This window comes from Peromyscus californicus, unplaced genomic scaffold (genome assembly GCF_007827085.1).
Source record: "Peromyscus californicus insignis strain IS unplaced genomic scaffold, ASM782708v3 Scaffold_10__1_contigs__length_136768540, whole genome shotgun sequence".
In the NCBI taxonomy this organism is placed as follows: domain Eukaryota; kingdom Metazoa; phylum Chordata; class Mammalia; order Rodentia; family Cricetidae; genus Peromyscus; species Peromyscus californicus.
In genome coordinates this window covers 61,033,876-61,060,735 of record NW_026294391.1, presented here as the reverse complement: position 1 = coordinate 61,060,735, position 26,860 = coordinate 61,033,876, and the positions used below count along the sequence as shown (strand labels likewise).

At 40.4% G+C, this 26,860-nt stretch overlaps 1 protein-coding gene across 21 annotated transcripts in view; it reads left to right on the top strand.

The window, feature by feature from the left end:
* Magee2 (MAGE family member E2) overlaps positions 1–26,860 on the top strand; it is a 263,354-nt gene that overhangs the window by 33,145 nt on the left and 203,349 nt on the right. For 2 of the 21 annotated variants that reach the window (XR_008217368.1, XM_052734409.1), the window contains one exon: positions 14,201–14,302. The exons of 13 other annotated variants lie outside the window; for them this stretch is intronic. The gene's annotated coding sequence lies outside the window, so the exon portion shown is untranslated. 6 more of the 21 variants (XR_008217369.1, XR_008217365.1, XR_008217366.1 and 3 more) reach the window with 6 other exon arrangements.

The window sequence follows — 26,860 nt, the reverse complement described above, 5'->3', positions numbered from 1 at the left end:
TGTTTTTTACTATAGCTCTATAGTAGAGCTTGAAGTCAGGGATGGTGATGCCTCCGGAAGTTCCTTTATTGTATAGGATTGTACAATAGCTATCCTGGGCTTTTTGTTTTTCCATATGAAGCTTAGTATTATTCTTTCCAGGTCTGTGAAGAATTGCATTGGGATTTTGATGGGGATTGCACTGAATCTGTAGATTGCTTTTGGTAAGATAGCCATTTTTACTATGTTGATCCTATCAAGAGCATGGGAGTTCTTTCCTTTTTCTGATATCTTCAGTTTCTTTCTTTAAAGACTTTAAGTTCTTGTCATACAGGTCTTTCACTTGTTTGGTTAGAGTTACCTGAAAGTATTTTATATTATTTGTGGCTATTGTAAAGGATGTTGTTTCTCTAATGTCTTTCTCATCCCTTTTACCATTTGTATATAGGAGGGCTACTGTGTTTTTGTGTCTGTGTGTGGGTTTTTTTTTTTTTTTTGTTATTTGAGTTAATCTTGTATCCTGCCACATTACTGAAGGTGTTTATCAGCTGTAGGAGTTCCCTGGTAGAATTTTTGGGGTCAATTTTGTATACTATCATGTCATCTGCAAATAGCAAAAGTTTCACTTCCTTCCCAATTTGTATCCCCCGATCTCCTTTTGTTGTCTTATTGCTCTAGCTAGAACTTCGAGTACTATATTGAATAGATATGGAGAGAGTGGCAGCCTTGTCTTGTTCCTGATTTTAGTGGAATCCCTTTGCGTTTCTCTCCATTTAATTTTTTTTTTTTTTTTTTGGTTTTTCGAGACAGGGTTTCTCTGTGTAGCTTTGCGCCTTTCCTGGGACTCACTTGGTAGCCCAGGCTGGCCTCGAACTCACAGAGATCCGCCTGGCTCTGCCTCCCAAGTGCTGGGATTAAAGGCGTGCGCCACCACCGCCCGGCTATCAGTTTGCTGTATATTGCTTTTATTATGTTTAGGTATGTTCCTTGTATCCCTCTTGTATCTCTCCAAGATCTTTATCATGAAGGTGTGTTGGATTTTCTTGAAGGCTTTTTTAGCATCTAATGAGATGATGATGTGGTTTTTTTCTTCCAGTTTGTTTATATGGTGGATTATGTTGACAGATTTTCATATGTTGAAGCACCTCTGTATTTCTGGGATGACTCCTACTTGATCATGGTGGATGAGTTTTTTGATTTGTTCTTGGATTCAGTTTGCCAGTATTTTATTGCATCAGTGTTCAGGAGTGTGTAGATGAACGGTCTTATTAAATAAGAAATACAGAGCCAATTGCAGAGTTAAAAGCCCAAGAGGTCAGAGCAGTAGCTGAGAGCTGAGCTTCCCCTTCACTTCCGCTGCTGTCCTTTCCCTCAGCAAGTGTGCTACTTCCTGTGTATCTGTCTTTATATAGACTTTCTGTTCTGCCTTCTTATTGGTTGTAAACCTAACCACATAACCTCCTCGTCACTGCCCATCTATACAGACCTCCAGGTCTTCTATGGTTGGTATTGAGATTAAAGGCATGTGTCTCTATGCTGGTGGTATCCTTGAGCACACAGAGATCTGCCTGTCATGTGATCGGGATTAAGGGCGTGTGCTACCACTGCCAGACTTCTGCTATGGCTTGCTATTAGCACTGACCCCCCAGGCAACTTTATTTATTAACATACGAATAAAATCACATTTCAGTACAAATATCACCATAGGAGTGAGATTGATTTGTAATTCTCTTTCTCTGTTGGGTCTTTGTGTGGTTTGGGTATCAGGGTAACTGTAGCCTCAAAAAGAGTTTGGCAGTATTCCTTAAGTTTCTGTTGTGTGAAACTATTTGAGGAGCATTGGTATTAGCTATTCTTTGAAATTCTGGTAGAATTCTGTACTATAACCATCTGGCTCTGGGCTTTCGTTGGTTGGGAGACTTTTAATGACTGCTTCTACTTCCTTAGGGTTTATAGGTCTATTTAAATTGTTTATCTGGTCTTGATTTAATTTTGGTATGTGGTACTATCCAGAAAATTGTCCATTTCTTTTAGATCTTCCAATTTTGTGGAGTACAGGTTTTTGAAGTGTGACCTGATGATTCTCTGGTTTCCTCCTTTTGTGTTATGTCTCTGTTTTCATTTCTGATTTTCTTAATTTGGATGCTCTCTCTCTGCCTTTTGGTTACTTTGGATAAGGGTTTGTCTACTTTGTTGATTTTTCTCAAAGAACCAACTCTTCGTTTCATTGATTCTTTGTATTGTTCTTTTTGTTTCTATTTTATTGATTTCAGCCCTCAATTTGATTATTTCCTGTTGTCTACTCCTTCTGGGTGAGTTTGGTTTATTTTGTTCTAGAGCTTTCAGGTGTGCTGTTAAGTCACTAGTGTGAGATTTCTCCATCTTGTTTATGTGGGCATTTAGTGCTATGAATTTTCCTCTTAGCACTGCTTTCATAGTGTCCCAGAAGTTTGGGTATGTTGTGCATTCATTTTCATTGAATTCTAGGAAGTCTGTATTTTATTTCTTTATTTCTTCCTTGACTCAGTGGTGATTCAGTTGAGCATTGTTCAGTTTCTATGAGTTTGTAGGCTTTCTGTAATTTGTGGTGTTGTTGAATTTTAACATTAAGCCATGGTGATTTGATAAGATACAGGGCGTTATTCCAAATTTTTGTATCTGTTGAGATTTGATTTGTGACCAAGTGTGTGGTCAGTTTTAGAGAAGGTTCCATGAGGTGCTGAGAAGGTATATTCTTTTGTGTTTGGGTGAAATGTTCTATAGCTGCCTGTTAAGTCCATTTGAGTCATAACATCTGTTAGTTATTTCTCTGTGTATCTTTGGAGCCTTTCCTGGAACTCAGGCTGTAGCCCAGGCTGGCCTCAAACTCACAGATCCACCTGCGTCTGCCTCCCGAGTGCTGGGATTAAAGGTGTGCGCCACCACCGTCTGGCTCCTGTTAGTTACTTTTCTGTTAAGTTTCTGTCTGGCAGATCTGTCCATTGGTAGTGGTGGTGGTGGGGGGGGGTGTTGAAGTCTCCCACTATTAGTGTGTGGGGTCTGATGTGTGATTTAAGCTTTAGTATTGTTTCTTTTACAAATGTGACTGCCCTTGTATTTGGGCATAAATGTTCAGAATTGAGATTTCATCTTGATGGACTTTTCCTGTGAATATGAAATATCCTTCTCCATCACTTTTGATTAATTTTAATTTGAAGTCTATTTTGTTAGATATTAGGATAGCTACACAAACTTGCTCCTTAGGTCCATTTGATTGGAAAATCTTTTCCCAAACTTTTACTATGAGGTAATGCCTGTCTTGAAGTTGAGGTGTGTTGGATGGATCCTGTTTTCGTATCCATTCTGGTAGCCTGTGTCTTTTTATTGATGAATTGAGTTCATTGATATTAAGAGATATTAATGACCTGTGATTGTTAATTCCTGTTATTTTTTGGTTTTTGTTGTTGTTGTCGTCGGTAGTGTGTGTGTTTGTGTCTGTGCGCGTGTGTGTTTCCCTCCTTTGGGATTGGCTGGTGTGATATTATCTATTACCTGTGTTTTCGTGGGTGCATCTGACTTCCTGGGGTTGGAGTTTTCTAATACTTTCTGTGGGGCTGGATTTGTGGATAGGTACTGTTTAAATCTAGTTTTGTCATGGAATATCTTGTTTTCTCTGTCTATGATGATTAAACGTTTTGCTGGGTATAGTAGTTAGGGCTGGCATCTGTGGTCTCAGTGTCTGCAAAATGTCTGTCTGGAACCTTCTGGCTTTCAGAATCTCCATTGAGAAGTCAGGTGTTATTCTGATAGGTCTGCCTGTATATGTTACTTGGCCTTTTCCTTTGCAGCTCTAAATATTCTTTCTTTATTCTGTATGTTTAATGTTTTGATTATTATGTGGCAAGGGGACTCTTTTTGGTCCAGTCTATTTGGTGTTCTGTAAGCTTCTTGTATCTTCATAGGCATGTCCTTCTTTACATTGGGAAAGTTTTCTTCTATGATTTTGTTGAATACATTTTTGTGGGCCGTTTACCCAACCACCCCCAGAGTTTTCTTGAGTGTGAGCAGCAGGAAATATTAGATAGAAGGATTTATTGCGGAGAATCTTGCAGAGATAAACAGATAGAAAATAAAGGATAGCCTCGAGAGGGCCTGGAACCTTTTCCAATGGGCCCCAACTGTCTCTGCCCCAGGGTTTTTATAGAGACGCCAAGAGATGAAGCAAAAGACCTCCTCCCCCAGCACAGCCAAGTGCAGACCATCTCAGACACCTGCACTCAGGCCCGTGGTCCTAATCATCCTCTATGGGGACCTGCTGGATAAAGCCACGAGGAACCTGAAAATGGGCTCCCACAGGTCCCCCTTTCTTAATATATAAAAAAATAACTCTATTAATGGCTTACAGCAATCTCCATAGCTGTTACACCTCCCAGTATGGGAGTAGAGGATGATAAAGATGGCATTTCTCTTTTGAATTAGGTCCAAGGTGACTACAGCAGTCTTAGCTGCCTCAAGCCCTTTCTAAACCAAAAACTTAATGCAATCGCAAACTTAAAGAATCCCTTAGCTTCATCATTACCATTAACAGATTAATACTGCTATGCATAGTCACAATTCTCCCAATCTTACAACACAAAGCAAACTCTTAACAGAACCATTTGAATTAGCATATATGGTGCTATATATAGTTAATAATTTTCTCCGTCTTACAACTTTAACTCTTAATCATTTGAATTTTCTTGCTAACAAAACATAGGAAAAACTTCGATGTATTCATATCAAACTTAAATGTTTCCTTAACTCCACAAAACCAGGGTGCATTAATATCAATAGGTTAAACATAATTTCTGCAAACATAATTCAACCTTAATTCACTCATAACTCCTCCTTTTCTTTATAATTTAAAACAAAATCTCAAACCTAGTTAGAGGAACCCGAACTTACACAATTCCTACAAACCCATATTGAAAAGCAATATTTTCAATCTAACCAATAACACTTTGAAAACTTTTAGCAAAATATCCAAAAGCAGTTTCTTAATAAAACTCTTTACACTTTAAAAGTAGTCTCTTAGTATATCCCATTTGCATTTCTTACTAACAAAACATGACATTAATCCACTCAAAGAAAATATTTTTTTAAATTAAATAGACTAAGGAATATTAACTCTCCCTTTTCTTTATAATTTTTCAGCAAAGTCTCAAGCCTAGTTATAAAACCCAAACTTCTGTTTAAACAGTTCCATTTGTAACACAAAACCAGTTCCATAAGTAATTCCATTTTTATGTAAACAGTTTCACAAAACAATTCATGAGTCACCAGTTAATAAAGCATATATGAATACACAAAACTGCATCTTTACTCTAGGTAGAAACAATAAATTTCTTCATTTAAACAGTTCCATTATTAACCTAGTTCCAGAAAACAGTTCCTAGGTCATTACTATAAGTAAACTTAAAATTGTCCCATTGCAATGAAATCTCTATTGTTCATTTCATTTCTTAAGTCCCAAAATTCAAATGATAAATTCGGGTACTAGCCTTCCAAGTATGAAGAAATCCATAACCAAATTCTTTTTGTAGTTTTATTTCATTAAAGTTCAAAAAGTTCAAACAAGAAATAAATTCTGGTATCAGGCTTTCACTTCAAAATATGAAGAGATGTTTTACAACCAAAACGTTTTGCAGTTAACAATTTTAGTTCAAACAAGCGTCTCCGCAATTTTTTTCCTCAAGCCAGAGACCTTTTTAGTTATAGTAATATTTTAAACTGCACTGTATTTTGCTGTTAGCTCAGGTTTTTCTGTATTGTGTTGATTTTCCACGGATCTCAGCTGCGGATGCCTTGTTGTGCTGGTTCTGGCGTCCGCCATTCTTAGCTTCTTAGTGGCTTCTGGAACTTTTGAAGCCATTCAGACTGCCTACTTAGCAGTCTACTAGGACACTACCTTCTGTGTGTCTCAGGTTCTTTCACCATATACATTAAGAATAGACTCACACTTAACATTTACACTATTTTACAAACTCACATATAACATTTTTTGCCTTGCAAAGCATTTAGACTCACATTCAACATTTACATTTTACAAACTCACATATAACGTATTAACATCTACTTATTTATACTCCTTAAGGAAACTATAGAATTACTTTAGCAAATATATTTCTTATTACTTCTTATATACTTATCTTATTTCTTATTTAAACTTACATTTACAATTAGTATCTTTAGTTCTTACAAGCTTATTACTACATGTCTTAAGACTCCTTAGATACTTCTTGCAAGCTTATATTCTTAAAGGAACTCTATAGATCTATTTTACAAACATAGGGCTACCATTAGCATATTTTTAACTAGCAAACACCTAAAGACTTCTTAACACAGATCTAACAAAACAGAATAATTTCTGCAAACTCACATCTTATTTTCATCTTCTTACTCTTAATTATTATCACAATCTCTATTGGAAAGATTCTCTTAACTAGACAGGAAGTATGTACATCATTTCTAAAGTTTAGAGTTTATAGTCAGCTTTGCTATACAATACTGGGATTTAGTGAATGTTGTCGTTATAGAGTTGTGATACTTGTTGCTCAGGGGACTAAGCCACACTCCAAAGTTGCCAGTTCTCTCAGCCGTTCCTGAACCGGCAGAGATGCACTGTCAGCGGTAAATGGTTTTTAACTAGAGGCTGTCCTTTCACCCAAATTCATAATAGCTCCCCCTAAGTGCTTCAATTCAGACAAACGTTTCTATTACAGCAGTACTCTTGGTTTGTTCTACCGGAAAACTTCACTTCACGCTGAGGGTGAAATTACCGTATTTAGCTGCTGTAAAGCTCTTTGCAGAATACTGCACAGCTATTAGGTGATATAAAGTATTTTTCTAAAGGAGCTAGTAAAACCAAAAGCAGCACATCTCCGAACTCTATTTATTCACTGTTTGCATTAACCAGTGACAAAACCTCAGAAACACGAATCAAGCCACTTTCATTCTGGTTCCTTTATAGGAACGTCATTGGAGCTGACCCTTCCTTAGTTCCACACTCCTTATCAAACACTCCGGTAACCACTGAGCTTCATTCTCTTGTGAAAAAACACGAACATGTCCTTGACCCCATATTAAAACAGGATCGGGATCCTTCTATAATCCGGAGCAGGGATCTTTCCATTTAATTATCATTAGAAGTTTATAGTCAGGTTTGCTATACAACACTGGGATTTAGGATTTTTACTTTATTCGCTTTAACTCCTGATATTAGCAGATGTGATATTTAGCATTGATTTCTTATAAGGAACTTCCAGGTGAAGCAACTATTTAAGACAGATTTTTCTGGTTTGTTCCCCATCTATAAAGCAGTCATTTCTTTTTGAATGTCTGTTTCCTTGTCTCCTTATTAGATTTGCAAAGGAATTACTCATTGAAGGCAGTTTGTTCAAAAGGCAAAGAACTTTTTTAATTTCAACGTAAGTTTCTTCATATCTAAGACAACATTCAGTGTGTAAACTGCTTTCCCTTGTTTTAAGGATTTTAAAGTGGCTTGTTTGCTCTTAAAGGTAGCTTTTTGTCATCTAACTACCGTAAAAATTTGCACAGCTATTAGGGTAAATAAGGCATTTTACCAACGGAGCCCCAAACCGCGACGCACCTAGTTCCGTATCCTTTCAATTTTTCATTGGAACTGACACTTAGACGATTTTCCTCCTTATTCTTTTAATGGCTGTATTTTAAGTTTACCATGAACGTATTTTCGAGCTGACAAAAGTGTTTCAGGGCAATGTCGCCATCTTTAGCGGAAAAACTATCTTTCCCAGAATGCATTTCTCTTATATATCAGTTCATAATAATATCAGTCTCTTATATCAGTCCCTTATATCATTTCCCTTATATCAGTCATTTCCCATAGTTCTTTTTGGGTCTGAGAGTCAACTTCTAAGTTCTTTTTTACCAGACTTGCTTACAAATTCTTGCCCAGGAGGTTTGAACAAAGTTTTTTGCTTTTGCAATGGGAGATTTGAACAAGCATTTTACATTTTCAATTATGAGACATTGGGAGGTTTCTGGTCTCTCCTCAGCTGGCTTTAACAGGTGTCTCTCCTTCATTTGACACTGGCCCCCAAATCAGAACCGCACCTGCCTCCTTAGCCGGCATTGAGGCTGGCATTTCTGATAGCAACTTTCCTCTGGGCTTGTGTTTGCCTTAGCCAGTCAGTGAAAAATATTTCAACAGAACTTTTCCATAGCTCCTTCAGAGATTTTTCTCCCACTGATTTTATTCTCATTTTGCTTGTTCCTTCCCCCCCAGATGCAGAGCTTCAGGTATCTGTCTGCAGCTCTGTACCTCTGCTAGCTGCCTTTGGAGGTAGGAGCTCCCCCCCCCCCCCCCCCAATCTGCCTCAAATTCTAGCAGCTTTTTCAGGTCACATATTTTCTGAGGAGGATTATGTCCCTTCTGTTTCTTCGGAGTCTTTTTCCCAGACAGTTCCCAGTTTGGTCTCAATTTATCCCCTCTACCCCAGAAACAGTTTCCGACACTGCAGTGGCAGCTTTCCCTGCTACCGAAGGTAGAGGTTTTTTGTCTGTTTCTGTTTTCGGGGTCTGTGTAGTTTGTGTACAGACTGAAAATCTAACAAGGGAGGTTTTTGCCATCTCTAAGCTCACATTAGGACAGGTGTTTTGCTTCATCAGGCCTTCACCTGGCCCAGTCCCCCAGTGGGTTGTGTTTGCTTGTCTGGGTGCTAAAGGACAGAGCTTATGCCAGAGGCAATCACCCCTTAGGGCTACACTCCCTCATCTCAAGAGAGTCAGTTGAAACAAAGCTTTTCTCAAAGAGATACTTTCTCTGATAGAAAGGAAAGCTTTACTCCTGGATAGTTCTGTTCTGCCCTGGCTGGGCTCTTTCCCCAGACAGCGTTCTGACTCAGCTGCACAACTGCTTCAGACAGTTGAGCTTTACTGTTTTTCCAGAAAGGTCCTTACTCTGATAGGAAAGCTTTTTCTCAGATTTCTTTTTGCAGCTGTGGACCTATCAACCCGGGACCTGTAGGAAAGTGGACAACTGTGCCGTACCCACTGGCTTTAGCTTTGGTGGTTCATTAGCAATCTTCCCCTGGGACCTGCACCTTCCTGCTTCAGCTCTGTGCTCCAGGAAGTTTACCACTGCAGGAACCCTAGTATCTGAAATTCACCCCAACTCAGAGATGCTGGCCAAGTCACCTCTGGGTTTTTGCTCAGAAGAGAGGCTACCATGCTAACAGAGTTTGCATTGCTTCAGGGAATCTTTGCATTAGGACGATGAGGAGCACCTTTTCATTCTGAAAAGCTCACTCAAACAAAACCCTTGATGCCTCAGCTCGGCTATAACTGAAAAGCTTGGCTTTTTTGCTTTTCCCAGTAAAGTTTCCTGCCCTTTTGGGCTCTCTGTAGCTCTTTACCCACACTCTCCAAGCGTTTCCCTCAGGGTACTCTGATCCACTGTCTTTTACTAGCTTGAAGAGACAGCGCTTAGAAGAGGTTTTTAGGAACTTGTCCCTGCCTTCTGCATTGCAGGGAGGATTTTTAAAGCTCGAAAGAGAACTTGGAGAGGTTTTGCTGTCTTAAGAGGTTTGTTGTTTTCCCTTAGAGCTAATCACAGGTGGTCCCCATACTAATATCTTAGGTGGTTCTAATTTTTGTCCTTCTGAGCGAGAGAGAGTTCTGAAAGGCTTTAGTTTTTAAGTTTTTTTAAGAGAGCTTTTGAGAAAGATTAAGGCTTTTTAGAGAGATTTTTTTCCCCCAAATTTTCCATGAAAAGCTTTATAGTTTAAGATTTTTTTTCCCCCAGGAGAGAGAAAGACCAACTCTTCCCAAAACTTCAACTTTAAACTTTGACTTCTTTCACCCCCATTTTTGCCTCAGGGAGAAAACAGTTTCTCCTGCCACTTGGACTTAGCATTTCAGCTGTCCCCAGGACAAAAGCTTCCATAGGAAACTTTTTCTTCCCCATAAGCTCAAGAAGAGCTTTTTTACTACCCGTAAAGCCCAAAGAAAGATTTTTCCCCCTAGTTTGCATTCATAGCCCCCAAAGTTAGAAAAGTGAAGAGTTTTTCTGTCTAGTTGCCTTACTTATTTTTTCCTACACGATCTTACATTTCTAAGTTTTTCCTGCACTATATTACTACGCTATACCTTGTACTTATTTTTCACAGATAGAAATTGAGAAAGCGATAGAAGATAGAAAATTTTGACAGAAGAGAATTTCGCTGCAGCATTGGACATCCTTCCAGTCCGCTTTCCTTTTCTCTCGAGGACAAAACCCCTGCCTCTCAATAATATATATATAAAATATATATTTTCCGTAACACTGGCATGCCTTATCCACTGGCAAGGCTGACCCAAACTTTCGCCAAAAACTCTGTAATAAAACTATTATTTTCCTTTATCTTAGTCCCTATTACTTTGTCTTTAGTTCCCCCTTATTTTAGTCCCCCTTTTTTTTTCTTTAGTCCCTCTTCATGGCGCCATTCTGTGGGGCGTTTACCCAACTACCCCCATAGTTCCCCAGAGTTTTCTTGAGTGCGAGCAGCAGGAAATATTAGATAGAAGGATTTATTGCGGAGAATATCACGGAGATAAACAGATAGAAAATAAAGAATAGCCTCGAGAGGGCCTGGAACCTATTCCAACGGGCCCCAACTGTCTCTGCCCCAGGGTTTTTATAGAGACGCCAAGGGGTGGAGCAAAAGACCTCCTCCCCCAGCACAGCCAAGTGCAGATCATCTCAGACACCTGCACTCAGGCCCGTGGTCCTAATCATCCTCTATGCAGACCTGCTGGGTAAAGCCAGGAGGAACCTGAGAATGGGCTCCCACACATTTTCTGTCCCTTTGAGCTGGAATTCTTCTCCTTCCTCTATCCCTATTATTCATGGTATCTCAGATTTCCTGGATGTTTGTGTTAAGAATTTGTTGGATTTAACATTTTCTTTGACTGATGAATCTGTTTCCTCTATCATATCTTCAACACCTGAGATTCTCTCTTCTATTTCTTGTATTCTGTTGGTTATGCTTGCATCTGTAGTTGGGTTCATTTACACACATTTTCTATTTCCAGAATTCCCTCAGTTTGTGTTTTCTTTATTGCCTGTATTTCAATTTTCAAGTCTTGAACCGTTGCTGGAATCCTAATTGGTCTTATAATAAAAACCTGGAGCCTTGGCCGGGCGGTGGTGGCGCACGCCTTTAATCCCAGCACTCGGGAGGCAGAGCCAGGCGGATCTCTGTGAGTTCGAGGCCAGCCTGGACTACCAAGTGAGTTCCAGGAAAGGCACAAAGCTACACAGAGAAACCCTGTCTGGAAAAACCAAAAAAAAAAAAAAAAAACCTGGAGCCAGATATAGGGATAAACGCTGAAAGATCAGAGGAAACAAGCCACAGCCACTTCTCACTTCACCACCTCCTCAGGCGAAAGGGGAAGATCCTGGCTCCTCCCACCTTGTATGCCTTTCTCCACCCAGCCCGATCACTTCCTGTCTCAACCTTCCTAGTGCTGGGATTAATGGTGTGTGTGTTTCCCAAATACTGGGAGCAAAGGCATGAGATCCTGAGTGCTGGGATTAAAGGTGTGTGCCACCACTGCCTGGCCTCTGTGTTTAGTGGCTTGTTCTGTCCTCTGATCTTTAGGCAAATTTTATTTATTAGCGTAGAAACAAAATATCACCACATTGAACTGTTTCTTTCACCTGTTTGATTGTTCTTGACTTTCTTTAAGCTATTTATCAATTTCTTCCAATTTTTTGTTTGTCTTTTCCTCAATTTCTTTCAGGGAATTTTTCATTTCCTCTTTAAGGGCTTCTATCTTTTATAAAGTCATTTGTAAGGTTGTTTTCTTCTGCTTCATCTGCATTGGGATGTTCAGGTCTTGCTGTTGTAGAATCACTAGGCTCTGGTGGTTATTGCTCTTTATGCTGTTGAATGTATTCTTACACTTCCTTTTACCCACTAGGTTTGGGATAACTCTAGGTACCGGTGTCGATTCTTGTGATGTCTCTGTTGGATGGGTGTTTTGTTCCTTTATTGTCTGTTTCCTTTATTATTTTTTTGACCTGAATGTCCAAGGGTTCTGGTGATTGGCTGGTTGTTAGGCCTAGTAGGGTTGCCTTAACTTAGGTTTATGGGGGTTTGGGTGCCTAGACCCAGCATATTGTCCAGTTCTTCTGGCTGGTGTGGGCTTTTCTTGTGCCTATGGGCTCTGCTCTTCAACTGGTGTGGGTTGTGCCTATGGACTCCATTCTTCCATCAAGTGTAGGTTTTGCCTGTGCCTGTTCTTCCCACTGTTGTGGGTGGCGTTTGTGCCTATAGGGTCTGCTGATGTTGCTGGAGAAGGCTAATCACGGGGAGACTCTTTTTTCAGTTGGTGCAGGTGGCGTTTATGCCTCTAGGGTCTGCTGATGTTGCTGGAGAAGGCTAATCATGGGGAGACTTTTCTTCCAATTGGTGCAGGCAGTGCTTGTGCCTCTAGGGGCTGCTGATGGTGCAGGGGATGGTTTGCCAGGGGGAGGATGAAGGGTTTGGTGGGTTTGGGAGGCTGAGTTAGTTGATCTTGTAGGTTACAGAGTCTAGTGGGTGGCCGCGGTGGTGGAATGGCCTGCCTCAGGACTCTTACCTGGTAACCAGCTGTTAGGGCTGAGATGGGAGAGGGAGAGGCACAGGATATGCCCGGGGCTTAGAGCCTAGAGATTGGGGGGGCAGTTTAGCTGAGAGACCAGTCACTCACCTCTTCTTCCAATTAGTGCAGGTGGTGCTTGTGCCTCTAGGGGCTGCTGATGTTTCTGAGAATGGTTGGGCACAGGGAGGATGATGGGTTTGGTTGGTTTGGGCAGTGGAGTGGGTCTTGCAGGCTACAGAGTCCATTGGGTGGCAGTGGTCCCGCAGGACTCTTACCTCTTATTTTCTATTTTTAATTAAAAAGTTTTTTGTTTCTAGAGCTTGAACTCTGGGTCTTGCAAATGGTAGGGAAATTGGCTACTGCTGAACAATCAGCTCCATCTCTCGGTCTTATTTTTTGAGGTTTTTTTTCCCTTTTAGTTAGATTTTTTTTGTTCAATATATTTTGATCATTTTTTTCCCATTTCCAACTCCTCCAAGATCCTCCCCTCTCCCTACTCACCCAACTTCATGTTTATTTCACCCCCTCAAATGAAAAGGAAACCAAGCTGGGTGGTGGTGGTACACACCTTTAATCCCAGCACTCAGGAGGCAGAGGCAGGAAGATCTCTGTGAGTTTGAGGCCAGTCTGGTTTACAGAGTGAGTTCCAGGACAGCCAGAGTGTTACACAGACAAACCCTGTCTCGAAAAACCAAAGGAAAAAAAAAGAAAGAAAGAAAAGAAACCAAACAAAAAATGAAAAATAACAGACCACTTAGCCAAAAAAAAAAAAAAAAAAAAAAAGTCAAAACAAGGGTGCCCCCACCACCACCACACAGACACACAAAAACTACCCCATGGAGTTTGTTTTAGTTGGCCAACGATTCCTGGGCACGGGTCCTGCCCTGGATTGTGGTTGATACCCGTTGACGCTCCGTTGGAGAATACTCATTTTCCCTCGCCAGTAGGTATTAATTGCAAACAACTTGGTGGGTAGTGGTGAGACTCCATGTCTACTCTGACTTGACCTGTGCATGCTGTAACAATCTCTGAGTTCATATGTGTATCCGTTCTCTTGTGTCTGGAAGAAGACGCTGCCACTCTGGCTCTTAACATCTTTTCACCTTCTCTTCCACATAAATCATCACTGAGCCTTGAAGGGAGGTGTTTAATGAAGCCATCCTGATCAGGACTGAGTGTTACAAAGCCTCTCGCTCTCTGCGCATTGTACAGTTGTGGGTCTCTATGTTAATTCCCAACTATTGCAAAAAGAAGCTTCTCTAATGATGGTTGAGGGATGCAGTGAACTATGGCTATTGCAGTACATCATTAGGAGTCATTTTATTGCTATGTGCCTTTAACAGAATAATAGTAATAATAATAGTAGTAGGTTTTCCCCTAAACCCATGACCTATCTATACTCAGGTCTAGGCCCCTTTAGCATTGTCACGTATGGATTCCATCTCGTGTATTGGGCTTAAAATCCAATCAGAAAGTTGTTGATTACTCCCAGACATTTGTGCCACTGTTGTACTGGCATATCTTACAAGCAGGTGACTAACTGTGGTAGGTTGCAGGGTTTGTAGCTGGCGATACTGATAATACTTTTCTCCTCTAGAAGTGTGCAGAGTACCTTCCAGCACCATGAACACTAGTTAGTCAATAGTGGTGAAGCTTCTAGTTGGGCACCAGCTCAAATTCTTCATGTTCCATGACATGAGTAAGTATTGTCTTCAGCAATAGAGCCTTACCATCAGGTTGTGGGGAGCAACCAAAAGCTTTTACAATAGCCTGTGAAATTTTGGGGAGGTCCATGGATCTCCTTTGGCCAGTGACTCAAAATGTAACCCATTCCTGCCTGAAGGTTTTACTTGGTGACATAAAATGTCTAGTTGGGGCAGTCTCACCCCTTATATCATGAGTCCATTTGAATTCCTTTCATATATGTGTATATTTTAGGAAGCTTCTGTAGTCGTGGGTTTCCCTGTAGTGTTAGTTGTCCTTCCCCATAACCCTGTTTTACGTGTTCTCCCCCCCCTCCCCATTTAGTCCTCCCATTCTAGTTTCCCTTTCTCCATAATACTGTATTCTATTCATTCCTTCTTGGGAGAACCTCCCGTCCCCCTGGTCCTTTACCTCTGTGGGTATCCAATCTTAAGTATTCGGCCTTAAACACGTACATATGAGCAACACTAAGTGGACTGAGCAGGTTTCGTTTATACAAACACTCATGCATATGTAACAATAATAATTAAAGAATAAGAGGCCATGAATCTGAGAAGGAGTGAGGAGGACACTCTCAGCACTCTCTCCTGCAGTGGGAGGAGTTGGAGGTAGAGAGCAACGGATGGAAGTGTTCTAAAGTCACCTCTGAAATTATCAAAACTAATTTTAAAACTTGAGATTAAAATATAAAGTATTCCTATGTAAACAAAATACCATTCTGGAAGAATTTTTAGTGAGTGAACAGCACTTATCAATTTAAGATATTACATAGAAATTATAAAATACAAGTACCATCTCATTATGTGTGTGGGTTCATGTATGTGCAGTAACCTGAAGAACCTGTAGAGAAAACACTGTACAAATTCATCAGAATGGTGATGAGTGATTCTGAATTACCCCTTTCCTTCACTTGTGAATTTTCAGCAATGATGACATACTAGTTTTATGATGAGAAAATGGTAATAATAAACTTACTTAGCGCATAAAATCTCAGTAGAAAGATAAAGTACACAGACACTGATGTGAAATAGCCACATAGTAAACACTGGGAAAAAAATGTTTAAATCATAATTTTTTAAGGTAGATACAGGGCTAGTGAGATGAGACATTCAATTAAGGTGCTTGTTATCAATCCTGACAGCCTGAGCTCAACCCCTAGAACCCAAAGGGGGGAAGGAGAGAATTGACTCCTGAAAGTTATCCACTGCCTACCACACACACACAACACACACACACACACACCAAAATAAATGTGAATTTTTAAAAGGCAGAAAGTAATAAGATTGTGCTTTATTGTATATCAAAGTATAAATGTTTTCCTAAATACATGCACATTTATTTAGTGTGCGTACGTGCGTATGTGTGCCGCAGCAAGCTTGTGGAGCTCAGAGGAGGGCTTGCTGGGGTTGCTTCTCCTTCCACCATGAGAGTTCCAGGGATCGAGCTCCTCAGGCTTGGCATCACACACTTTTACTCACTGGGCTATCTCAGTGGCCCAAGTTATAAAAGATTTTAACAGCAGTTGTCAGCACTAGCCAGTATGAATAGTGGAGCCTTTTCTTTTAGAGCACTTCAGCCATTTGTGGCAAATAAATTTTGAGGTGGGAGGGAATTTGACATGGTATTTTCTTTGTATGCCAGGCTAGCCCTGAACTCCTACTGATCCTTCTGCCTCGGCTTCCCAAGTGCTGAGATTACAGCAGTGTGCCAATATTTATTTTGGAAAGGCTAGGCAAGTAGTTCCTCGTCTGTCATATTGTCTGTCCTTCCATCTTCAAGATATTGTGAATCAGGGAGGAGGAGAGTCAGATATTCAGTACAGGAACTTTGCCCACTGATGTCCCTGGAAGCACTCTGCTCATCTCCTAGTATTTCTCAAAAGGTGGGAGTTAGCGTTGCCTAAGGAGCAGGAATAGAAGGAAAATTTTTAAAGCTGTAGGCTTAATTTATGCTTGGCTCTCCTCAACCACCAATCTCCTGTTTCAGGAGTTTATGGCTTGTTTGTTTGTTACATTATTTCCCTTGTTCGATTTCTTTTGATAGTCCAGACTGCCCTGGAAGTTACTATGTAGTACAAACTGGTCTGGAATTTGCAGATCTTTCTTCCTCAGTCACTCAAATGCAGGAATCACAAGTATGCACCACTATGTTCAGCCAGCTAGCTGGGGAGAGATCCCTTAGAGATGTTTACCTCCTATTATGGTACTCATTATAAACCTCACCAAACAATTCTCAAAGCAGGAGATAGAAAGGAAAGGGTGACCGAGACAGAAGGAAGTAACCACCCTGCCGGGATTACTCATGAGAAGTTACTCAGGGTGTCTATGGTTTATAGCCACTGTTCTTCATTTTGTGCAGACCCTACCAAGTAAGACCATGGACTAGGGAAAGGACAACTGAGTTGATTTAAGGAAAACGATCTTAAATATTCTTCTAGGGGCTGGAAGACTGGTTAATGCTTGCTGCTCTTGCAGAGGACTTAGTTCAGTTCTGAATACCCATGTTAGGAGGCTCATAACCACCAGAGAATCCAGTGCCCTCTTCTGGATTCTGAGGGCATCTTCACTCATGTGACATACACACATGCATACAAAATAAAATTAAACCTTAAAAAACTTACCAATTTGAATGGAAATAGTGACAATAGGTGCCAACCTTTCATTAACACTTTGAACCAGGCACAATTCTGTAGTTGATTGTTTTTTCTCTTTTTGGGGAGGGGGTACCCAGCTCCCAAATAAATCACTCACAAAGGCTTATTCTTAATTATAAATACCTGGCCTTAACTTAACTTGTTTCTTGCTTTTTTTTTTTTTTTTTTTTTTTGGTTTTTCGAGACAGGGTTTCTCTGTGTAGCTTTGCGCCTTTTCCTGGAACTCACTTGGTAGCCCAGGCTGGCCTCGAACTCACAGAGATCCGCCTGGCTCTGCCTCCCGAGTGCTGGGATTAAAGGCGTGCGCCACCACCGCCCGGCTTGTTTCTTGCTTTTTTAAATTATCCCATCTACCTTTTGCCTCTGGGCTTTTACCTTTCTAAATTTCTGTATACATTTTCTTTCCTTCTTACTCCTTGTCTAGCTGGGTGGCTGGGTGGCTGAGTGGCTGGCCCCTGAAGCCCCCTCCTTCTCTCACTCCTAGATCTCTCTTCTCAGATTTCTCCTTCTATATATTCTCTCTGCCTGCCAGCCCCACCTCCTGCCCTGCTATTGGCCGTTCAGTTCTTAATTTAGACCATTAGGTGTTTTAGGCAGGCACAGAAACACAGCTTCACAGAGTTAAACAAATGTAACATAAACAAAATAACACACCTTAAAACAATATTGTCCCACACAGTTCTAATGACATGCATTAACCTGCTTAATTCTGAACACTCCTGTGAGATAGGTACTGCTGGTAATTCCCATTTTATACAAGAGGGAGAGAAGACATCCCAGAATCGCACATCCACTTAATAGATTTCCCTGGGTGCTGTTTAAATCATTCCGTTTCCCTGCAGACCCACATGTTAAAGATCTGGTGTGCAGCCTCTAGCACTGATGAGAGACAGCAGCCCTCTTAGGAAATGGAACCTAATGGGAGGAAGTTAGCTTAGTAAGGGTATGGCCTTTAAGGGCATGTTGAGATTCCAGGCTCTTCCTTTCTCTCTCTTTGCTTCCCAGCTGCCACGTATTCCTGCCGTCATGTATTATGCCACTGTAGACACAAAGCAGTGGGATCAACTGACCATGCACTGAAGCGGAGAGAAAGTCAATCCTTCCTCTTAAGTTGATTGAGGTGTTTTGTCACAGTGACAACTGAGTTAACACACAGGGTCTGTCGCAGAAATTCAGCAACAGCAGAACAGGGTGTCTCATAAATAGTCTCGGCTACGTTTTCTCACTGCCTCAGACTCACTTCCCGGGAAAATGGGAATATGAGCATGTGCTGCTCAAACCAGTGGAAGGCAGACCTTCACTTGAAACTTTTATCCCGTCTGTGACTCAAATGATAACTTTACAGATGTTTTGCTACTGTTGCTCCTGATGAGAGGAAATTTCAAGGGACCCTTGTTGTAACCTGGATTGTATTAGCAGCTTGATTTGCTGTCTGGCAATTCCTGCAAGTTAACTGAGTTAACTTCTTTCTCTCTTTCCAGAGCTTGGGATCAAGCTCAGAGTCTCACATCTGCCAGCAAGCACTCTACTACTGAACTGAGCCACCTTCCTAGCCCAGGCTTAGTCTTGAATAGCCACAAAATAGTCCATGGTATGGCTAAATAAACCTCCATTTAATTTAATTTAGATATTTTTGCCATTTAAATTATTTTATGTAGTTGAATATATTTTTTTCCTTAAAGAATCTGTGTCTCCACTTAAGACTCTTCATTCAACCTTTATGTTATGCATAATTTCCTGTTAGTTTTCAAAGTTGTTTTAATAAAAAGTTTAACTTTGAAACAGTTGTGGATTTGCAAATAGTTATGTGAATATATGTATTCTTTACCTTGTTTTCCCTAATGACAACATTTTCCAAAACAATATTACAAGCAGAAAGTGGACATTTATATAATCTCTAATCCTTGTTTCTTTTCTAGTTATTTATATGTGTACTAATTTATGCATGTGTATGAGTTTAATTCTATATAATTTTATCAAGTGTGTAGGTTTGTGAATCCATGACCATCATAGTCAGGATACTGAATGTTTATCACCACAAAGATTCCTCAAATGTTCTTCTTTTACAACCATACCACTTCTGCCTCCTTATCCTCCATGCCTATCCCTAACACTTGAGAACCATAAATTTCTGGTACATCTCCATAATTTTGTATTATCCAAAAGTTATATCACCACTTCTGGTCCCATACCCCACAGCTGCCCCATATTGTCCCCCTGGCCTGAAGCCAGCACACTCTACCTCACAGCCATGCCACACTTTCCTTCCAGATGTGGGCCCTGAAAAAACTGCACACCTGCCCTGGCCCCTGACCCGTTGTACCTCCACTCCAGTGTACCATAGCTGTTCCACAAGGTTGCTCTGGCTCCGGCTGGACAAGTAATTCCACCCCTACCTACCCTGACCCCTGGCATGGCCCTGACCCCTGGCATGTTCCGTATCTGTGCACCACAGCTACCCCGTGCAGTCACCAAGCCCTGGTCACAGTAAGTGACCCTCCCATCCCAACTCTTCGGCCATTGGCCTCTGGTCTGTTTCTCTATAGCCGATCCACTCAGGCTATGTAGGAGACCTTGGTTCCACCCACACTTCAGACTCCTTATGGGTTCTGTCATCTCAAGAGTCCCCCAAGCTACCTAGCTCACAATTTCACTTTGGGATTCTCACCTGGTGGATTAAAAACCCATGCCAAAGTACAACTAACTTTGTAAATCCAAATGCCCAGGTTACAGCACAAAAACTAGGTAATGAAACCAATATCTAATTGTCCTTCAATCACCAATTTCTTAGTAATGTTCCCTAAAGATAATAAGCCAGAGGAAATTCAAGACACAGAATTCCAAACAACGGTTATAAACATGTTCAAAAATTTCAAAGCATTCAGAGAGGGCGCAAATAGCGAATGAACTTAAATACAACAGGAATAAAATGATGGAAGTCCACATAAACAAAAAACAGCTAAACAAAACAATGAGGATAGTTCAATATATGGAAATTAAATTCAGTGAAGATAGAAACCAAAACAAACAAACAAACAACAACATTGAGACAAAATAGCAAATGAACTTTAAAAGTCTGCTAAAAAGCTCAGTAGAAAGTGTCAGCAGAATGAATCACAGGGCTTTGAAGACAAGGTAGAGGGAGTGAAACACTCAAATCAGTTGAAAAGAAATCACAAACCTCAACCCTGTTGGGGGTGTGGTGGTGGAAGGGTGGGAGGTGAGCTGCTCCGAGCATGAGTGTGGGAGATCTGGTCCTACCCCTCATCTGCCATATGATGATATGAGGGGGGTATGTGTGTGTGTGGGTATTCTCCCCCCTCACCGACTGTGTGGACAGTTGGCCCTGGTGGTGTAGGTGTTAGTGAGCCAGCCCTGAGGGCATGAAAGCAGGAGAACCTGTCCCTGCCCCTGTCCCTTGCTCCTTCATAGAATGAATTAGCCTATGACAGTGCTGGAGAGCTCACCCTTGTGATGAGGATGAGGAGAGCTGGCGGGCTGACCAGCCCTGCAGCTGCCCAGGCCCAGAACCAGGGCTATGAGTTGGCCCACCTCAGCATCCATCCCATCTATATATGAGCTGCTGGAGCACATGAAGGGACCTGACCTGCAGATCCAAAGCTGCACGATCTCCATGACACAGGGCAACAACAGGATATCCAAGAGGAGTTCCAGTGAGGGCCCAGTATTGATGGTGTAGCAGAAGCCAGAGGCCTTGAGTCAGACTCATTGCAATGAACACTTACAAGTAAAGGGACTGAAGGGTATACTGGGTGACTCACTGTGCCACACTATAGCTTCCATGATGAGATTTTTTCTTGTTTTTTTCTTTTAAATTTTAGTTTATTTTATTGGGAGGGGGAGCGTTGCATGGGCAGAGGGCAGATAAGAAAGGATGAGGCGATAAATGGGATCAAGTTGCATGATGGGAAAGCCACTAAGAATAAATAAAAAGTTAAAAAACAACAAAAACCACCTCCCAACTTATAAGCTAAAAAAAAAGAAGGAAAGAAAGGAAAAGGGAAGGTATTGAAATCTGAGAAAAAAGAATACAATGGCTAACTAATCCAAATAACTGCTTATTATTCAGTGAAACTTTTAAAGCCAGGAGGTCTTAGATAGACATTGTCCTGGTTTGCTTTCTGTTGTGATAAAACACCACGACAAAAGGCAACTTGGAGAGGAAAGGGTTATTTCTGTCTGATTGTTTTTCAAGGTTTCAATATCATTTCTAAATTTTTTCTCCATATTTTGGACTTTGACCTCCTATTTCCTAATGTGTACATTCACTTTGGAGACTGCCTTGTCAAGGTCTTGGATAGATGTCCTTAATTCATGCATCTGTTTAACTCTTCTGTTTGACCATTACTTCTTTTGAATGGTAAGAGTATACTCTCAGTTGAGCTGTCTCTATAATTTAGGATTCCCTTGTAGGGGAGTTGGTCTGTTGGTCACAGGCCATACGTGGTTGGTTGTGTCAGTTTTTACGTTGCTTTGTGGTGTTTTATGCATCTGTCGAAGTGGGCTCTTTTTGACTTTCCTCTTCTTCCAAGCCTGTTAGGATATTCTGTTTTCTGCCTAGAGGAATATCTGGTGAAGTTCAGTTAAGGGCACTACTGAAACTTGGTGATGATTATTGAATAGGTTGCTGAAATGATCTCATCTTGACCAAAACCTTGGTGACTCCTTGGATTGTATGAACCTGCTGGAGACAGGATACCAAATTTCAGATCCAGAGCAGTCTGTCTACTATCCCGGGCTGTGGTTAGAGCTACAGCCCTAAAGTAGCCTCTGAAACTACAGCAGTATAGACTCCAGGTCCTGCAGTGACCACTGGAACCATAGAAATCAGAATCCTATACCTTTGACCCCATAGACTACTGGCACCAACGCTTCAGTCTCTTAGGGGATGCTGGGCACACTGGAGCCAAAGCCCAGGCCCTGCACTCACCTTTGAAGCCACTAGAGTGGAGTCCTGATTACAGGGTGCACTTTGGTCCCACAGAAGTCTGAGGCCTCGGCATTGGCTCTCTGTTCCTGCAATAGTGAAAGCATAAAATCAATGTGAAGCTCCACAGCTTCCTTTTCAAATGGCTACTCTAACTGTGTAGAAGTTTACTGAATTGAATAATCTTTGGGTCTGGTTAATTTTAGTATGTGATTGTTTTAGTTACAATTTCTGATAATAAAGCCTGTTTTAAAATATTAAAAAATAATTGGCAAAATCTCAAATAATTAACTTAATTGCATACCTTAAGGCTTTGGAAAAACAAGAACAATTCAAATCCCCGGAGAGTAGATGGGGAGACATAATTAAGAGCAGGGAAGAAATTAATGAACTAGAAATGAAAAACTACAAAGAATCAATGAAATGAAGAGTTGGTTCTTAGAAAAAATAAATAAGATTGACAGAGCTTTAACCAAATTAACCAAAACCAAACTAATAAAATTAGAGACAAAAGGGAGACATTACAACAGATGCAAATGAAGTTAAGAAAATCGTAGGAACATATCTTTAAAACTTCTATTAAATTGACAAATCTAAAAGTCAAAAGGAATCATACTCAACTATCTACCTAAAAACATCTATAATACGCATAAGTCAGTGTACAAATATACATAAATATTTTAAATGAAAATTTCCCGCCTGGGCTGACATTGCTTCAACACCAGACATGAAAAGCCTTCTTTGAGTTGTTGGTCAGGGCTGTTCAAGGGACTCCCAAAACATTACAGACTATGACTATTCTCTTGGTTGCCCCCCACCTCCCAGAGGTGGAAGATAAGTCCCTATTGCTGAAAACACCATGCACTTAGGATGTAGAGTCCACAGGCCCCTAAGCTGGAACTGACATGAAACCTCCTTCCTGAGGACTAGCTTTCATGCTTCAGAATGTGCCGTGCAAGCTTCCAAAAGAGGGAAGCAACCTATAGTCTTAGCCGGCTATGATGCCTATGAACCACAACAACCAGGATGGTGCAATGACCCTAAGGGTGCAGTAGTGGTACACATATCCTTGGTGGTAACCAACACCTCTCTAATTGGACTTAAGACCTGCTCGACAAGAGGGATATCATTCTTGGGACTAGAAAACTAGCCAGCTACTCAGAGCTGGTAAAGTCAAGGACCTTGGAGAATATACAGTTGCCACTTTACTAAACCAGCATAATCCCTAACAACATTCTAAATATTTGTCCTTATACCCGAAGGTAAGTGTAGTCCTCACCTCTCATCATGGAAACTTCTTTTTCCAACAAAGACCATTACATAAAACCACAACCAATCAGGATGTAGAATTATGGAACCCTGTTCCAATACAATTCTGCACCAAAGGTTCAGGGATTTTTGTGGAAGAGGGTGTGGAAAGATTGTAAAAGCCAGAAGAACAGGGGAGTTTGCTCTGAGATTGTGTCTCCTAGGAATGTCGGAAGCTACATGCATAAAGTCTCACCAACATGACTGCCTAAACAAGTGCTGAACAAGGACAACAGCAATAGACATGCCAGTGTGCGGGAGGGAAAGTGCAGGAGGCAGCGACCCTGCACAAAGAACTATAGGCAAATACGGAATGCCAAGAGTGGGAAAATGGTCTTCCCCAGGGAAGAAGAGCACACCAATTGGTTATCTAATACATAATATATTCTTAAATATAACCTGCCCAATCCATATAATGTTACTTGTATTGATGTTTTCAGGGCTGACTATTGGGCACAAGACAACAAATTGGTGTGTTCTTTTTGAAAAAGCCCACCTCTCCTGGTTAAAAAAAAACAAAAACTATACATCAAGAAAACAAGCAACCCAATTAAAAATTACCTATAGAACTAAACAGAGAGTTTATCACTAGCAATAGCTAGGAAACACATATACAAAACAAAAAACAAAACAAAACAAAACTGTTCAACATCCTTAGCTGTCGGGGAAATACAGAGTAAAACTGTTTTAAGATTCCATCTCACTAGTTGTCTAAGTCTTAGAACATATTGCAGAATAGGAGGCAGGAACTAGGAGTTGGAAGATAAGGTGAAGGGCTGCAGAATTCCATCCTCTAGACTCAGTATAACCATTGCAGTGATGAACTCACAATAACTTTAATTGCCTGAATTTAGCCTACAGAAGACTGGCCCTCTCAACAGTCAGCCATAGAGGAAGGAGGGCTTCATGGACCTCTCCCCCTTAGTGCTGAACTATTGGCTATTGACAGAGTTTGGAGAGAGGAGCAGTCCTTGTCTTCAGTTGTAACCAGCACTGGTGAGACCACCAGGCTCTAACACATAGCTTCCTACCCATGGTCATGCAGGTGGCCCTGGCTGCACTCAGTAGATTGCAAACCAAACCGAATAGACACGAATGGGAGAATGATCGGTAGGGAACAGTGGGGTAGACAGCGTTGATTTGGGAGATGGGGAAGGGTGGAGGTTAGAGTAGTCAGTATGAAAAATGTACATGTGTGAAATGTACATACTGTAAAAGCACTAATTTGATTGCTAATAAAAAGTTATAAAATCCAATTTAAAAACGGGGAACATTTTGTAAGTGTTGTGGTGCACATAAAGTGCAGTGGTGGCGCACACCTTTAATCCCAGCACTCAGGAGGCAGAGACAGGTGGTTCGAGGCCAGCCTGGTCTACAGAGCGAGTTCCAGGACAGCAGGGATACACAAAGAAACCCTGTCTCAACAAACAAACAAAACAACAGCAAAGTTATATAAATGGAATCAAGAGATGGAAAGTAGTTCTAAGTAGCATTTCATGGTGTGGCTATACCATAGTTTTAAAAGTCACCTAATGAAGCAGTCTGTGGTTTCTGGTTCAGAGCTCTTATGGACAGAGTTGTCATGAACATTTGCATACAGATTTTTGTGTGGACATAAGCTGTTTTTTAAATCTCTAGAATAAATGCCTAGGGGTTCAATGGCAGTGTTATATCATTGGTATGTGTTTAAACGTAGTTTTTTTTTTTTTTTTTTTTTTTTCTTATAAGAAACTACCCAAGCCGGGTGGTGGTGGTGCACGCCTTTAATCCCAGCACTTGGGAGGCAGAGGCAGGCGGATCTCTGAGTTTGAGGCCAGCCTGGTCTACAAAGCGAGTTCCAGGAAAGGCGCAAAACTACACAGAGAAACCCTGTCTCGAAAAACCAAAAAAAAGAAACTGCCAAATATTTTTGCAGGATTTTTACACTCTCATCGACAATGTAAGAGTGATCCATTTCCCTACATTCTGATCAACATTTGTTATTGTTGCTTTAAGAAAACAAGTTGACCATTCCATTTATTGAGAATTCATTTATCATAGAATTCATTGCTTAGATATGTAGTATTCAGTTGTTTTTAGTACACATACAACCTTGTATATCTATTACCACAGAAAAAGAAACCCAATATTCATTTTTATCTCTTCTCTATGGACTTGCCTAGTCTAGATATACCAAATAAATGGAAATTTTATAACACATGACCTTTTGTTTAGCTTCTTTTATTTAGAATAGAATTTTAAGGTTTGTCCACATTGTAGTTGCCTTCAAATTAGTACAGTTGCTGTACTTTTAAATTGCAGAGTTTCTTTTCATTTTCTGTTTATAATTTTAAAATTATTATTTAATATGTTTAATGAAACAGGTTTCTTTTAAATATATATTCTGTTAGTTCTTTGAGTATTTCATATGTGTTTTGATTATTTTCACCCCCTTCTCTGACTCCTGGATTTACCCCCACTTCCCTATCCACCCAGTTGTGTGTCCTTAAAAAAAAATCAAATCCAGTTTGTGAAAGCCCAAATATTCTTGGACATGTGGCCTTCCATTGAGCATGGTTGACTTAACAGCAGCTACATTCTTAGACAAAACTGAATTTTCCTTTTCCAGCTGCTAGCTATTAATTACTGATAGCTTCTTGGGTAGGGGTGGGTCTACCTTCCCTCTCCATGCTGGGATCTAGTCTGGCTTAGGCTTGCATGGGTTTTTTGCATGCTGTCACAACCACTGTGAGTTCATATGTATAGCTGAATGAACACAATATTAAGCTGACATTTATACCCATATACTAATATATTAATGAATCTTTCGACCCTCATTAGAGAATTCTATTGTCCGTAGATGGTGATTAACACAGAGACCTATAACTGACCATGGTGCAGAGAATAAGAGACTGGAAAGCTCTTATTCTAATATTTTCTAGATTAAATCTATGATTTCCATTATTTTATAATTAGTAGAATTTTTTATGGCGCAAGATGCAATCTATGCTTCTGTACATGAGTTTCCATTCATCTGAATTCCCCATGTGTTAAATTGAGAACTAATCATTTGCAAAAGAATTCCCCATTTATTATTTCTATTTTACTTCTGTAGCTACAGTCAGAGTCTTAAGGAATGCTAATTTTCTTAAATTTCTTCTGCTTGTATGTGTGTTTGGGAATGTGCGTGGAGTCCACTACTAATGTGAATTTCAGGTCAAGAGAATAATTCCTTAGCTGTATTTTACATTATTGCCTGTGGGTGGTAGCAGAGTAACAAAAAACCAGCTCCTTTTTCTTCATCCTTTGTGTTTTAAAGAAACAGAAATAGATATTCTCTGCTTTCTGAAAGCTGGAATACTCCCTTGGAAAATAGCCCTTTTAAATACGTGCCAATTTCAGATTTATTATTTGTAAGTGCCATTTATAAATAGTAGGCCAAATTTACATTTACATGTTTGTATTGGCTATTTTCTCCCCTCTAATTTATCCTTTCATTTCTATTGTTAATTTCCCTATTTGGGGTTAATAGGAAAACTTACTGCTTTTTCTATCATCATTAAAATAATATATATATAAAATATATATCATTATGGAAAATTAAAATATCAGAAACACTCTAAGAAAGGAAAACAAACCCTACATATTGCCATTTTTAACATTTT